At 43.8% G+C, this 15,881-nt stretch overlaps 1 long non-coding RNA gene across 2 annotated transcripts; it reads right to left on the bottom strand.

Annotated features, from left to right (window-relative positions):
* Window positions 1–4,496: 4,496 nt before the first annotated feature.
* LOC115896993 lies at window positions 4,497–15,798 on the bottom strand. 2 transcript variants are annotated; one of them, XR_004056952.1, is made up of 5 exons: window positions 15,185–15,798; window positions 13,157–14,192; window positions 12,508–12,677; window positions 10,310–10,353; window positions 4,497–5,520 (listed from the first exon to the last, which is right to left on the bottom strand). It is a non-coding gene; the product is annotated as an uncharacterized LOC115896993 (long non-coding RNA). The 2 variants fall into 2 exon arrangements; XR_004056951.1 differs by having other exon boundaries at window positions 12,508–14,192.
* Window positions 15,799–15,881: the final 83 nt, after the last annotated feature.

Raw genomic sequence — 15,881 nt, 5'->3', positions numbered from 1 at the left:
CATAAAATGGCCATGTGACTATCTCCTTCCTCTCAGGATGAAAGGGGCAGACAATAACACTGATTTATGTTCCTCAGGAAAGGACACGCTATAAAGTAGAGAACATGGGAAAGAGGAAGTACATGAGTTAAAATGCAGGCACATGCTGGCATGTGCCTGTGGTGCCAGCTACTGGGGAGGCTGAGTAGGAGCATTGTTTGAGCCCAGGAGGTGGAGGCTACTGTGAGCTGAGATGGTACCACTGCACTCCAGCCTGGTTAACAGAGTGAGACCCTGTCTCTCTCTTTCTCTTTCTCTCTCTCTCTCTCTCTCTCTCTCTCTCTCTCTCTCTCTCTCTCTGTCTCACACACACACACAGAGAAAATAAAGGAGAAAAATAAATTGTTCTTAAAGATAAAATTTAAAGTGAGGTTCTTTGTATCACCACATTCTTTTTTTTTTTTTTTTGAGACGGAGTTTCGCTCTTGTTGCCCAGGCTGGACTGTAATGGTGCGATCTTGGCTCACTGCAACCTCCGCCTCCCAGGTTCAAGTGATTCTCCTGCCTCAGCCCCCCGAGTATCTGGGATTACAGGCACGTGCCACCATGCCCAGCTAATTTTTGTATTTTTAGTAGAGATGGGGTTTCACCATGTTGGCCAGGCTGATCTCGAACTCCTGACCTCAGGTGATATCCACCCACCTCAGCCTCCCAAAGTGCTGGGATTACAGGCATGAGCCACCGCGCCCAGCTGACTCTTAAATTTCATTCAGCTGTGCACCCAGCCTCACCACATTTTTATAAGAAGAATAAATAAAATAATAATTACTAATTAACTAATTAAATATTATTTCCTTCTCCTTATATGTTTGAAAACATCAAAGATTTTCTCCAAAATTATCAAAGCTATAAAAGCGTCAATATAATATCACCTGGTAACAAATGAATTCCTCTATGATGCAAAGAATCAATGTAAAATTATGAAGAAATATCATCCATTCACAAAAGTAACTACAAATAAAAAATCCCAACTTCCGTAATGTATTTCCTCGTTAAGAGGAAGGTGATTATCACGTCCTAATTTTCGTTTTCTTCACTTACCCCCACACTCTGCAGTAGGCAGGGGCTTTCTGGGTCCTGCTGGTGCCTGATAATTCTCCCACTTCTTCCCGGCAGCTCTAGCATCTTACTTCCCCAGCCACAGAGGTATCCCTTCTGATGTATTCTGGTTGGTTGAGCCCCATCAGCCTGTTTCATCTCCAGCCTTTCTCCCTGGACAGGGGTAGGGAAAGGAGTGCTGGATTCGGAGCTCCTCCCTCCCTGCACCGCTTCATTTTCTCCTCCGGGTCTGGCGCACAGTGGCCATTGCCGATGCACCCCGAAGACTGAAGGAGCCAGGGCAGAGCCAGGATCCTGCGAGCCATGGCCCTGGCTGCCCTGCTGAGCCTCCCGGAACCCAGGTCATCAGAGGTGAGTGCTCAGGTGGGCGAGGGAGAGTGGGGGCTCTGGGCGCTTCTGGAGCCCACAGATGCTGTTTTCTTTCCTGTTTCTTTTCTCTCTTCTTTACTGTTTTGCGTGAGGCCCCCTTTTGCTTTCTCTCATTCTAACAACAGTATAACCACCGTTTACTGAACGCTTCCTGAGTGCTAATCCTCATGTCCTTCCTCACAACATCATTTTCAGAAAGGCTTTCATTAATGCAATTTTAGAAATGAAAAGACTGAGACTCAAAGAGATTCATAAATGTCTCCTTTCCCCCATGTCCTTGTGCTGAAGAGAGAAGAGCTGGGGCTTGGCAACCTCCTCTGGAGATTCTCTTGTAAATTGTAGAGGTCAGCTTCCTCAAATAGGAGTCTGCAATGTGGGTTTTTTTTTTTCCTTCCTTCCTTCCTTCCTTCCTTCCTTCCTTCCTTCCTTCCTTCCTTCCTTCCTTCCTTCCTTCCCTCCCTCCCTCCCTCCCTCCCTCCCTCCTCCTTCCTTCCTTCCTTCCTTCCTTCCTTCCTTCCTTCCTTCCTTCCCTCCTTCTCCCTCCTCCTCCTTCTCCTCTTCTTCCTTCTTCCCCCCTCCTCCTCCTCCTCCTCCTCCTCCTTCTTCTTCTTCTTCCTCTTCTTCTCTCTCTCTCTGTCTCTCTCGAGACAGGGTCCTGCTCTATTGCCCAGGCTGAACTGCAATAAGGTGATCACAGTTCACTGCAACCTTGAACTCCCAGGCTCAAGGGATCCTCGCACCTCAGCCTCCTGGGTAACTGGGTCTACAGGTGTCTGTCACCACACCTGGATAATTAAAATATATATATATATATTTTTTTTTTTTTCTTTTTCTTTTTTTTTTTTTTCTGAGACAGAGTTGCCCAGGCTGGAGTGCAGTGGCCGGATCTCAGCTCACTGCAAGCTCCTCCCCCGGGGTTTCATTCTCCTGCCTCAGCCTCCTGAGTAGCTGGGACTACAGGTGCCCACCACCTCGCGCGGCTAGTTTTTATTTTTGTATTTTTTAGTAGAGACGGGGTTTCACCGTGTTAGCCAGGATGGTCCTGATCTCCTGACCTCGTGATCCGCCCGTCTCGGCCTCCCAAAGTGCTGGGATTACAGGCTTGAGCCACCGCGCCTGGCTTATATTTTCTTAGATATGGAGTCTTACTGTATTTCCTAGGCTGGTCTAAAACTCTTGGCCTCAAGTGATCCTCCTGTCTCAGCCTCTCACAGCACTGAGGTTACAGGTGTGCGGCACCACACCCAGCCCATTAGTGATTCTCTCCCATTTCATTCAGTCCTCAACCTACTGCATTCTCCCTTTTTCTTCCCCACATCTCTGATGCTGCTCTCAGGGTGACCTTTATACAACCCAAACCAGTGGTCACTTCTCTGTCTCTATCTCTTGTGTGTCATTAGTGTGTTTGTGATGTGTCCGCTCCTCTTTCCTGGACTTTTTCTCCTGTCTGTTGTCTTTTATGAACCCACTTCCTCTTTGTTTTCCTCCTACTTTCTAGTCCTCTCCTTTTCAGCCTCTTTTTTCTTGTCTGTGTTTGTCTGGATGCAGGAGCACACACTCAGACCCTTGCTATTCTGACTTTATGTACTTTTCTTGAGTGACCCGATCCAAATGTAGAACTTCGCTTATAATGAGTCTCCTTCCAGTCTATGTCACTAACCTAGTGTAGCCTGGGACCCATCCATTTAGCTCACTATCCTCAGATTAACTCCATTTGTTCCCACAGAAATTCAAACTAAGCATGTTCCAAACAGAACATCTAACCTTCTCTCAATTATTTCATTTCTCATCACCTCTGCAGTCACTGATGCCATAGTTCTCCACACTGTCTGGGTATTCTGGACTCCTTCACATCCCTACTCCTGGCACAAGATTTAGTGATTCCTGTGGCCTCTCATGTCATTACTGCCATTCAAACCCATCTGCTGTCTTCCTCACCACGTGTTCCTGCCCCTGCCTACAATCTCATGACTTCCCACCTGATGGCTGAAGAGTTGTACTGGTCTTGCTTTCAAACGAACCTCCTCCAACCCATCCTCCTTACCGCTGCCCCCTCCACACACAAATCTCATCATGCTACTGTCTTGCTTAAGATGCTTCACAACCTCCCATGTCCAGTGGGATAAAATGCAAACACCTGCCATCAGCACACAAGGCAGGTTACAGTGCAGCCCGGCCTATATCCCACCTGGCTTCAGTCACGCTGAAGAACTGCAGTTCTTGCAACTTCATGCCTCTCTGCTCCTGAGCCTGCTTCTCCTGCTGGAAAGCCATTTCCCCTTTCTCTGTTTTGCTAACCTCAGGTAAACTCCATCCCTAGGAACCTTTCCTAAATCTCATTTTTTCAAAGTGCCCTCTTTATGCTCCTGAGTGGCTCCAGTGTATATCTTCTGGTACTCAGTGGTGATCAAAACAACCTATGGAAATAAAAAATTTAAAAAACACAAAATAAGATACACATGTAGCAATCTTCTTTTCTTTGTCTCTTTGGATTTTGGATTTCAAGCAGCTTGAGGACAAGGCCCATGTCTTCTGAGTTACATCCTTAGTGCCTAGAGAGTGAAAATTCACAATGAGTGTTTATTTAATGGAATGAAAATTAACATTTAAAGGTGGAATTTGCTTTAAAATGCACAGACCTTTAGTTTTAGACTGTGTGAATATAATAAAAACAAAGTAACCTAAGGTAAACAAACTACACCTCTGGAGCACAGCTTGTATATCACGTTTTTCATTTGGTTTTTCTTTGGGCTTCGTTTCTGTAGGTGAATAATTCTCTAGCCCATAAACTCAGTGGAGGATCCTCAGCATCCGTGTGTGACACTGAACTTGCTGTCACTTGATGCATCCAAGGAGAGGAGTGGTTTTCCCCGTGTTGGGCTTGGAGGGCAAATCCTCGCTTAGGGAAAAACAACCATGCAGTGTCATTTCTCTTTGCGTCCTCTTCCAGCTGAACCCCGTGCTCTCTCATCTTTATTCTTTTACTGTAATAGTAATAGACTTTTTTGTTGTCAACCTTTTGCTGCTTCTTATACATCAGGTAAAGCCAAGATACTATCCCACAGGTGTTTCAAATGCAACAACTTTTATTTCCAGGTAAAACTACACTTGAAAATATACATGCAACAAGAACATTTTGTGAATGCTATGTGAATGACAACACTTTTAAATTTACTATGCTTTAAAATGAAAGTGTTTTGATAAAATTATACCATTTTTATTCTAAAAGTAAGAACATAACTTGAAGTCTATAAATAGCACTAAGACTCTGGAGGTCTTTTCACGTCCTTCATTATTTTTTCCCCGAAAGATTTTGATTTCATCTCCCCACTTCCCTGCCTTGCTCTGTGGCTATATCAGTATTCTTTATGTCTGGTCCTGTAGGGGCTCTGAGACCCTATGGGAATGGGGTAGGGGGACTATGCAATTTTGTTTTTACCAGGAATTGTGTGACTTGGGCAAGTTACTTTATTTCTGTGGTCAGTTCCCCAATATGTAAAATAATTTCTTCTGTTAAATCAAGTTTAGCCTAAAGCTGCCTCCTTACATATTTTAAGTTTGGCCTAAAGGTTTCTCTGTACATCATGAACTATAACAAGTGGAGGTGTAAACAGACCGTAGCCCACAGTTGTGCCAATCACCAAGTTTTGGCCAATCACATGCAGCCAACTGTTTGAACCATGTTCAAGTTAGGCAAACATTGAGCTGTAACCTCAACTTTCTGTACCTCACTTCTGTTTTCTGTATGTTACTTTTCTTTTTCTGTCCATAAACTTTCTTCCACCACACGGCTGTGCTGGAGGCTTTGAGCATACTCTGGCTTGGGGGCTGCCCGATTTGTGAATTGTTTATTGCCCAATTAACCTCATTTAAAATTTATTCGGCTGAAGTTCTTCTTTTATTAGATGGTGTCAGAAGTGGGGTTGGAAGTAGAGCTTCTAACGACCCCCAGGAGTGCTGAGTGACCTAGCGAGGTAGACTCCGGGCTCATTGTGTCTCTTTCTCACTCGGAGCAGCTGGGAATCGTGGTAAGTTCTCTCTCAGATTCTGAAGCTCCACAGATTTGTGTGGACAAAAAAAAAAGAAAAGAAAAGAAAATGAGGGCTCCCAAATTAGTGTCATGTACAGTCATGTACAGTCTCATGTAGCGATGCCTATTGATATGCAGAAACTTCTAAAAAATTTCAATATTTGCATTTAAAGACTTTACAAAAAATAAATAAAAAAATTAAGCAACTAATTGTTTTAAAAAATTAAATCTGCCTTGCACTTTTTGCTGATGGCTGTGGGTGACAGGATGAGGCATGTACGGGATCATGGGACATGGGGAACTTTTTTCTCCCCAAAGCAGAAACTTGAGAGCTGATGAGACGACTGGAAAATATCCCTTCATGACTGACAAGCAGCTCCCTAAAGTTTTTTTTTTTTGAAACGGAGTCTCGCTCTGTCGCCCAGGCTGGTGTGCAGTGGCACAATCTCAGCTCACTGCAACTTCCGCCTCCCGGGTTCAAGCGATTCTTCTGCCTCAGCCTCTCGAGTAGCTGGGATTATAGGCGCCCACCACCATGCCCGGCTAATTTTTTGTATTTAGTAGAGACAGGGTTTCACCATGTTGGTCAGGCCGTTCTCAAACTGCTGACCTCAGGTGATCTGCCCACCTTGGCCTCCCAAAGTGCTGTGATTATAGGCATGAGCCACCGCGCCCGGCCCTGAACTTTTAATTTAGTGTGACTGCAATAGATGGGTCCTTCTCTGGCCTCCCTGAACTCTTTGCCTTCTCCACCCTGCTGCAATCAATGCTTTTCTTTTTCTCTTTCTCTTCTTTCCTTTTTCTATCTTTCTATTACATCTTGCCTAGAGACCACATGTTGAAACTCCTGGCTGGAGGTCATTCCACCCCACTTTGAATGGATTAAAGATAGCAGAGCCCAACCAGGGGCAAGTTTAAGCCTTACCAGTTCAATATTGGGCACGAAGCAGAGTGGCTAATGTCTAAGTTTTGTCACATGTATTTTGCTGTGGCTGGACGGGAAAATATTAATTCAGCTCCCCCGTGCAATCTCTTGGGCAGCATCTTACAAAATTGAGAGGCTTTTGCCTATGGTTCCATGAAATCAAACAAGATGATTTTCCTTTGCATTGTGACTTGGCCCCCAGGCTATGGTGCCGCTAACAGGGTCGCTAGGGCCACTCAGAAAGAGGGAACGCAGAAGCCTGGCATGCTAGCAAAAGGGTAAGAATTTCTTAGCAGTCGGACTTCTGGCCTCTCTCTCTGTGTGGAAATGGTTGTAGGAATGGTAAAAATCATGGTCTCCTCTGCAAAGTTTTAATTAATAATAAAAAGGATTTGTTAGCTAATCTTAAGCTGTAGCAAATCTGGTGTACTTTGTGCTATGAATTGGTCTTTCTGTGTCATTTGGTCATAAAAAGGGGTTAAATAGGGTAAAATGTGGGCCTAGGACTCCCAGAAGCCTGCTGTTCAAGCCAGCCTGGCAAACTGGTCAGTTACAAACTGCAGGTCCCTGAAACCAAAAAACACTGGATAAGGATTCCCTCTCATCTTATTTTATGCCCTTGGGAGCTTGACCTTATGACCACATGATGGTACTTGCTTTTGGTCTCCACCATCTGGAGGACAGGAATTTTGGAGTTCATGTCATAGTTAGCTCTAAAAATTGTTTTGAGCAGTTAAAAGCCTTTGCAAGCGGAAAATTGGCCGCTCTAGGCTCCTCCTTCTGGGAAGAGCAATGGAACCCACCAGTAGTGTAGCTTAGTGGTTAAGGCTTTGCCATCTTATGATGGTGGCCAGGGTTCAATCCCAGCTCAGGGAATGAGACCTGTTTGGTTTGAGATCTTTGCTATTTGCTGATTCTCTTCCCCTCATGAACAACTTCTGACTCCTCATCTTGAGTTTTCCTTTCTCTGAGCTATGTTTGGAAATTCTAGAGTTTGTAAAAATTGCTTGCTACCCTTTTGAAAATACCTCGTCCACTTGTGGTTAAGTCATAACCTTAGTTAAGGCTTATTGGTTTCACCTGGGAGATTACCTTTGGTAAAGTTCAAAAGCCAGACATATTGGCTGTTTAGCCTGGCTAAAGTCGAGTAATAAGATATTTAAAATATTTTTTTAGGCTGGGCACGGTAGTTCATGCCTGTAATCCCAGCGCTTTGGGAGGCCAAGGAGGGTGGATCACCTGAGGTCAGGAGTTTGAGACCAGCCTGACCAACATGGAGAAACCCTGTCTCTACTAAAAGTATAAAAATTAGCTGAATGTGGTGGCTTGCACTGGTAATCCCACCTATTCAGGACGCTGAGGCAGGATAATTGCTTTAACCTGGGAGGCGGAGGTTGCAGTGAGCTCACACCACTGCACTCCAGCCTAGGCAACAGAGCAAGACTCCATCTCAAAAACCAAACAAAAGGTTTTTTTTTTTTTTTTTTTTTTTTTTTTTTAGAAAGAGCGCTATAGTTAAAAGTCAGCTTAATTAAAAGTGGATATCCAAACTATAGGTATATTTAAAAGGCCTTTTGGTTTTTTCTCTTCTTGGATCTTGTTTTTTTTTTTTTTAAGTTTTTTTTCTTTCTTTTTAGCCAACTGAATTGTTTTTCTCCGTTTTGTCTTCTTGCCACTTTTGTTGCACACATGAGAGGATTTAAGGTAACTTCTAAAAGCCTGGGACTCCTTGGGAAAAACAGAGGAGGCACTACAGATCCTGTTTTGGGATAAACCTCTGTTTTCCTCATGAAACACCAGGAATCAAAAGCAGATAGATCCCTCTGAAAATCTAAGGCTAAATATCCTTTTGGGGATGGCCAACATGGCAAAACCCAGTCTCTACTAAAAATACAAAAATTAGCCTGGATAAGTGGTGCACACCTGTAGTTCCAGCTACTGGAGAGTCTGAGGCATGAGAGTTGCTTGAGCCTGGAAGGCGGAGTTGCAGTGAGTCGAGATTGCACCACTGCATTCCAACATGGGCAACAGAGTGATACTCTGTCTCAAAATAAAGGAAAGAAAGAAAGAAAGAAGGGAAGAAAGAGAGAGAGAGAAAGGAAGGAAGGAAGGAAGGAAGGAAGGAAGGAAGGAAGGAAGGAAGGTCATTTCCACAGTTAACTGCTTAATGCTGATGCAGTTTCTGAAAACTTCACATGTAGGCACAATTCTAGAATATGGTGTCTTTTAGGAGGTTCCTGAAAGGATGGAAAGGACCCCAAAAAGTACTCTTGATTACAGGTTTCTGATAACTTTAGAATCATATCATTTTTACTGGGTAAGAAAATTCCTGGAGCTTTTTTTTTTTTTTTGAGACGGAGTCTCACTCTGTCGCCCAGGCTGGAGTGCAGTGGCATGATCTTGGCTCACTGCAACACTGCAAGCTCTGCCTCCCGGGTTCACACCATTCTCCTGTCTCAGCCTCCTGAGTAGAGTAGCTGGGTCTTCCTGGAGCTTTAATGAAAAGACTGACTGGTTTATAAAACTGCTATTCCAAGTAGAACACAAATTAATTGAATACCAAGAAAATACTTTGCAAGCCTTTCATGCTAAATCAGCCAATACTGAAATTGTTTTGATATACAATTTGAATAAACTCTGTGGTCTAACTCAAATTACCTGTGATAACCCATCAGTTATCAGTGCTATGCACCTCAATTGGAGAAACAACCGTGTTAAGCATGGACTCATGGAGAACCAAGGTGGCTGTCTTATCCTTCCTGAGCTTTTAAAGCTTTTATAATTTAAAGTTCTGCATTCCATCACTCATCATGGAAAAGATAAAATGATCCAAGTTAAATGCATATTGGTGTGGTGACTTCTATATTGCTAAAATAGTTTATGACCAATGTTTGGTTTGCCAAATCCCCATATTCCTGGGAAGACAATCAAAGCTTCAGGTACATTCTGCTACCCAGTGAGCCATCTAAACATTTATGAAGGGATTTCAGTCAACTGTCATTTTCAGTGCATGTTTTCTGGTTGTGAAAAAGCTTTCCTATACAAGTCACCTAATGTTATAACAGTAGATTATTATGACACAGTGTATTTTCACCAGATAAAGAAAGCTTTTTATGGCTCACTGACTGAGGACAATACAATCAATCCCTTCACAATCTAGAACCTGAAGATTGGATCTTCTGAGAACATCAGAGAAAGAGTGCCCTTGCCATCCACACTGCAGCAAACATCAGAACCATGAACCTTGGGTTCATAATCTCTCAACTGAGAAGGATCCCTCCGCATTCTTGGAACTGTACACCCATCGGAACCCTTAAGGTAAAGCTAACCAGGGAAGTTTCTCCCCAGAAGAAGATGGTATCTTTGATGTGAAGAGCTTTTACCAAGATCACAGATCACGACTTCTCTGCTCTAATGAGGCTCTTATCTTTGAGTATTTTTCTCCTTGCTTATGCCTCTATGAACAATAGAAGTACAAAGGAGGTCTGTTGGGTGCACTCATGGGTAGGTATACTTTTATTTGTGAAGGGTTTTGCAGCCAGCCTTATCCATGGATAACCTCACACCTTGACAGATGAAAGATGAAGGCCCAGTGTAGGTGAGAAGTTTTAATGGTACATAGGTTGCCTCATCATCAGTCAGAAACAGAACATTGATTCACTCCCCTGTTCCACATCATGGGTTAAAGAGAACATTGCCAGGAGGACTTCACTCTTCTAGAAGCGTTCTTTTTACCATGATTTGGAGTAAAACAGGCAATGATTAGAAATGTATCCCTCATGATAGGCTCTAAACAGAGTCTACTGTAAGGGCTATGGTTATGCAACAGATTTTAAATTCTTTTGTGAAAGTTATGCTTAATAATAGGATTGCTGTAGGTTACTTACTGGCTAAACAGAGAAGTATCTGTGCAGCTGCTGGCACTTGTGGCCTATGGAGAAATACATCACGTCAGGTACCACAGAGATTCAGTTGTAGGTAATTAATGAAGAGACTGCCTAGTTAAGTGAGTAACTCGTTATTTAGTTCATTCTTTGATCTATTTAATTTCAGGTGGTTTGGTTTATGGGGACCTTGGGTAAGGAGCATACTACAAACTCTTGGTATTATCCCCCTGATAGTCATAATAGTAGTCTACCTGGTACACTGTATTCTCTCAAAAGTTTTAAATGTTTGCATGCAGCCATCTCTAAAATGTCAAATTGTCTCTTTTCACCTGAAATGGCAAGAGTGAAAGAAATGTGTGACCATGAGGGCACTTTAATCTATGAATGATGTGCCGAGACTGGAAACCCAAAATGATGGTAGCTGAGAGTGACACTAAGGCCCTAGGCTTTGGTTACGTTCTCACTTAAGTGAGAATAAAAGGGGATATTTAAGTGAGAATAAAAGGAGATATTTTTAAACAAAATCATGAGAGGCCATTGTTTTGGACTTCAATGAAAGTCCAAATGCGCTAAGCTCCAACAGATCATACCAAACCAAAATGAAGTCCCTCGTGCTAAATGTGACATAATTAAACTAAGACTTTAAGGAAACACATAGATTCTAGAACAGATCAGGTTTTGTTTTTTATCCTATAAACAAAGCGTTCCAGCAAAAGGAGGTACCCTGTAATCTAACCCTTACAAAAATAAAATAAAATAAACAAATAAACTGAAGTCCTTGTTCCCCCTTACAAAACTCATTGTTCTGCTATTTCCCAGTGGGTTTCAAGACGAAATAAGTACATTTACAATGGTGATAGTGGCATCAATGACTAAAGTTTTGGTCAATCTCTCAAAATTGAGATGACGACCAAAAAAGCAAAATTGTTAAATCAAGTTTAGCCTACAGCTGTCTCCTTACATATTTTAAGTTTGGCTTAAAGGTTTCTCAGTACATCATGAACAAGTGGAGGTGTAAACAGACTGTAGCCCACATTTGTGCCAATCACCAAGTTTTGGCCAATCATATGTAGCCAACTGTTCAAACTGTGTTCAAATAAGGATACACCCAGCTGTAACCAATTGGGTGTTTCTGTACCTCACTTCTGTTTTCTGTATGTCACTTTCCTTTTTTTGTCCATAAATCTTCCACCACATGCCTGCACTGGAGTCTCTGAACCTACTCTGCCTCAGGAGGCAGCCGGATTCACGAATCGTTCATTGCTCAATTTGACTCTTTTTTTTTTTTTTTTTTTTTTTTTTTTGAGATGGAGTCTCACTCTGTCGCCCAGGCTGGAGTGCAGTGGCGTGATCTTGGCTCACTGCCGGCTCCGCCTCCCGGGTTCACGCCATTCTCCTGCCTCAGCCTCCCAAGTAGCTGGGACTACAGGCGCCCACCACCACGCCTGGCTAATTTTTTTGTGTTTTTAGTAGAGATGGGGTTTTACCATGTTAGCCAGGATGGTCTTGATCTCCTGACCTCGTGATCCACCTGCCTCGGCCTCCCAAAGTGCTGGGATTACAGGCGTGAGCCACCGTGCCTGGCCCAATTTGACTCTTTTGAATTGAATTCAGCTGAAGTTTTTCTTTTTTTCTTTTCTTTCTTTTGGAGATGGAGTCTCACTCTGTCACCCAGTGTGGAGTGCAGTGGCACAATCTCAGCCCATTGCAACCTCCCCCTCCTGGTTCAAGCAATTCTCCTGACTCAGCCTCCCAAGTAGCTGGGACTACAGACACCATGCCTGGCTAATTTTTGTATCTTTAGTAGAGACAAAGGGGTTTCACCATGTTAGCCAGGCTGATCTTGAATTCCTGACCTCAAGTGAACCACCCGCCTTGGCCTCCCAAAGTGCTGGGATTACAGGCGTGAGCCACCGTGTCTGGCCAGATGTTTTTCTTTTAACACTTCTACATGGAAGTGTGAGGATTCAATAAGTTGAGCACATGGTACATGTTCAGTGAATATTTTCTGATTGTGTTCAGTGTTATCATTATTGGAATGGTGTGAGGGATGTGTAAGTCTTCAGAGACCAGGGAAACAACTGAAATCTTCTGAGTCATTTCTGTCACTGTTTATCTCCATTCCTTTTCTTTTCATTCATTTTGCATTTCTCATTTTCTGTGTTATTCCCTTGCATTCCTAAAAACCTTCCCGTTACCTGCTTGCTTCCTGTATTCTGTGTAGTTTCCTACACGTTCACCATTCTGCAGTCTTCTTCCCCTTCATGCAGCAGACACTGTGTCAAAGTATGCAGAGTTTGTGCAGACACACAGACCCTCTGGGGAGTATATGTTTGAATTTGATGAAGACGAGCAGTTCTTTGTGCACCTGGACAAGAAGGAGATAGTCTGGCATCTGTCAGAGTTTATTCACGCTGTGAGGGGCAGAAAATGAAGGGACCAGGGATGGAAAGGGAGGGGGGACACAACACTAAGCTGGCAGTCCTAACCCCACTGTGTTTGCTCTACTCCAGATGTCAAACTTTCTCAGTCAGAAGTTGACATAAGGAAGTGACCAGCTTCAGGTCTCCTTTGAAGCTCCCAGCCTAGCTTTCTTTTGAATCTCTGCTCTTCAACCACAATGACTTATGTACCCCAAGACCCCTCCACCTCCTGGCTGCCTGTGATCTTCCTGCACCTAGCACTCAGCAAAGGGTCTGATATTTAGATAGCACTCAATCAATATGAAGAATTTAAAGTATAGTGACAAGGTGGTGCCTACACTGGATGGTCTGTATGCTGTGGTCTCATCAGGGACCTTTCTCTGCACCGCATTTTTCCTGAGAAATCCCAGAGTTCAATAAATACCTGTGTATGTCAGAGCTAGACACATCTGATGCCTTTCTGTGACTGCTTATATTCTCTGTTCCCTAGGAATGCAAATCCTGGACCTGTAATTGTAGGATACAGGTACATTATGGGTGCAGATACCTCAGTTTTGCATCCTGCAAGAGTTAGTCTGGAGATTGTTCACTCCACTCTGGGTACCGCTGACACCTACAGCATGTTTCCAGGGGACAAAAATGGAAGGGGATGACTCTGATTGGATAGTGAGAGGAACACGGGTAGCTCTGGGAAACTGACCAGGGATAAGGTGCCCAGGCACACAAGGCCCAGAAGCTGCTTGTGAGAAGTCAGGGAGAAGGAAGCCAACAACTGGATGTATCAGAGAGCCACTGAGTGCTCATTATTTGTATCAGGAGTTAAGAATCCATCCTCTACATGAAAAGAAAAGCTTAGACCAAACATGTCTTCTACCTTAATTTACAGTAACTTAATATGAAATGCAAAACACATAACAATTTTGGACTGTTAAAAAAAAGATCAGTGTTTGAAAGAGTGCTGCACATATTGCTTTGCACTTTCAACAACGGGGAGGTGTTTCTCTCTGTATGAATTATTAGCTCAGGAGGTCTAGGCTGGTGAATGAATGCAGACTTACAGGATAAATTTTGTCTGCTGGATGCATTCAAAAGGCCAAGCAACATTTGGTTAAGGGGTATTTGTGATGGCATGCAGAGAAAATGTTGAAAGTGTGTTAGACTGTATTTGTCATTTTAAATTCTGATGCTCATTTAATTTCTTAACAGTAATGCTAATACATGCTCTTAGTAAGTTATATGTCGAATCAGTGCTATGTCAATATGGGTCCTACAACACAGATTTGCAGTCTGCTCACCACTGAATAGCTAAGAATAGTGACTTCAGACCTGAACGGATGAAGACACCAAACACGATGATGGGGCAGCTCACTGAAATACAGTAAATCCAGGAGAGGTCCATGTCCAACGGGCCACCTTATACAATAGCTTGGATATCCCCATTTTCATGGTTGTCTTCTTTCCTACGTGTAAACCACAATGAACTTCTTTATTAACTCTCACTGTTTGCCAAAACTCTCAAGAAAAAAAGTGATGAGACATGACCTTGTATATATTCTTAACAGAAAACAATCATGTTGGGTTTTGATTATTGATGGCACTAAGGAGAAAGGAACTTGGCTGGAGGCCCCATGAGAGAAACCATGCATTGAATCCAGGAACAGAATGATAGAAACTGGCTTCAGGGCAACTGCTCAGCAGCAGCATCCTCCTGGGAGGCTGGGGGGTCTGTCCTTCAAGCAGATACTGGGACTAAGGAAACAGAAAATGCTTGTTCCAAGGCACATTAGTCTTTTAGGCAAGGTCAGGAGCCCAGTGAAGGTAAAAAACAAAGTTATCCCAGGTTGCTGGCCCCCTTCCTTTAAGTCCCAGGAGACAAAAATAATGGTGAGAGGCTGAATCTCAGGCTGATAAAGAATAGAGTTGATCTGAGCTTCCTTTAGCAATGGAGCCATGCAATGCTCTTTCCCCACTCATCCCAGGGCTGAGGTTGAAACAGGGGTTCAGGCCTCAGACTCTTTTCCTAGAGGAGCCTCAGTGTCACATTGCACAGAAAGGACTTATATCCTCCTGTAACTCCCCCAGTAAGGAAATCAAAGCAGGAATATTGCCTGTTTATGCAGATCCTTGTTGAACTGAAATGACAGGAGGAAAGAGAATGTATTCAGCTATTGAAACCACCTCAGACAATTAGAGAAACGTTTCCATCACACTTCCATTGCCCATCACTCAATGGACACTCTGCAGGAGCCGGAGTAACTGGGACTGCATGCATCTGGCTGCATTAAGATGCTAGGCTGGGATTCCTCTCTCCTTAGACGCTGTCCTTGTTCCCTGACTATGTGATTTCAGTAAGCTCTCTGGCAGTGCTTTTTTGTCTCAGCCCCTCATCATGGAAGAAGGGTGAGCAAGTCAGGAGAAAGGCAGGTATCGGTCACTTCACAGGATTTCTCACCTTTCTTGCTCCTCCTGTGCATGAAGATGCCCACTCCACAGATGATGAGCCCCAGCACGAAGCCCGCGGCTCCTGTCAGCATCTTGCTCTGAGTAGAATCAGACTGTGTCTCTGGGAAGAACAGGCTCAGGTTGAGTGTCACCTCCAGCAGCTGTGCCCCTGCTCATGTCCTGTCTGAGATCCTGGAGCCTGATGCAGAATATCGGCACGAGGACAGTGCGGGGGACACACCTTGCATAACAGGAAATTAAGAAACAGTCACTCTCTCAGTTCTGGAACAGAGAGTGTGACCTCAACAACAGACAAATGCAGATTCAATTAGCTGCCTTTCAAAATAACTAGAATAAGCTAAAAGGCTGAAGGAAGACAATAGTTCCCATGTGTAAGGTCAGTTCAGGAAGGTGTCTGCGTCCCTAGATTCTTGGACAAGGAGAGGAACTATGAATCCTTAGGACCTCCTAGGCTGGGACAGGCAAGTCTCCATTGCCCCCAGATTAAAACTTCACTCAGGGTCTTGTATAGAAGAAAAATGGGGTCGGACATGGCCCCAGGGTATAGACGCAGAAGACAAGACGAGTGAACCCCAGAGCCAGAGAGTCCCCTGCTCTTCAGAGGTGGAGTCTAGAGGGTCATCAGACCCTCACTCCACTCCACGGTGACAGGACTGTCCAGGCTGGGGTGCTCCACTTGGCAGGTG

Source organism: Rhinopithecus roxellana, chromosome 4 (genome assembly GCF_007565055.1).
Source record: "Rhinopithecus roxellana isolate Shanxi Qingling chromosome 4, ASM756505v1, whole genome shotgun sequence".
Classification (NCBI taxonomy): domain Eukaryota; kingdom Metazoa; phylum Chordata; class Mammalia; order Primates; family Cercopithecidae; genus Rhinopithecus; species Rhinopithecus roxellana.
This window is presented reverse-complemented; position numbering and strand designations above follow the sequence as displayed.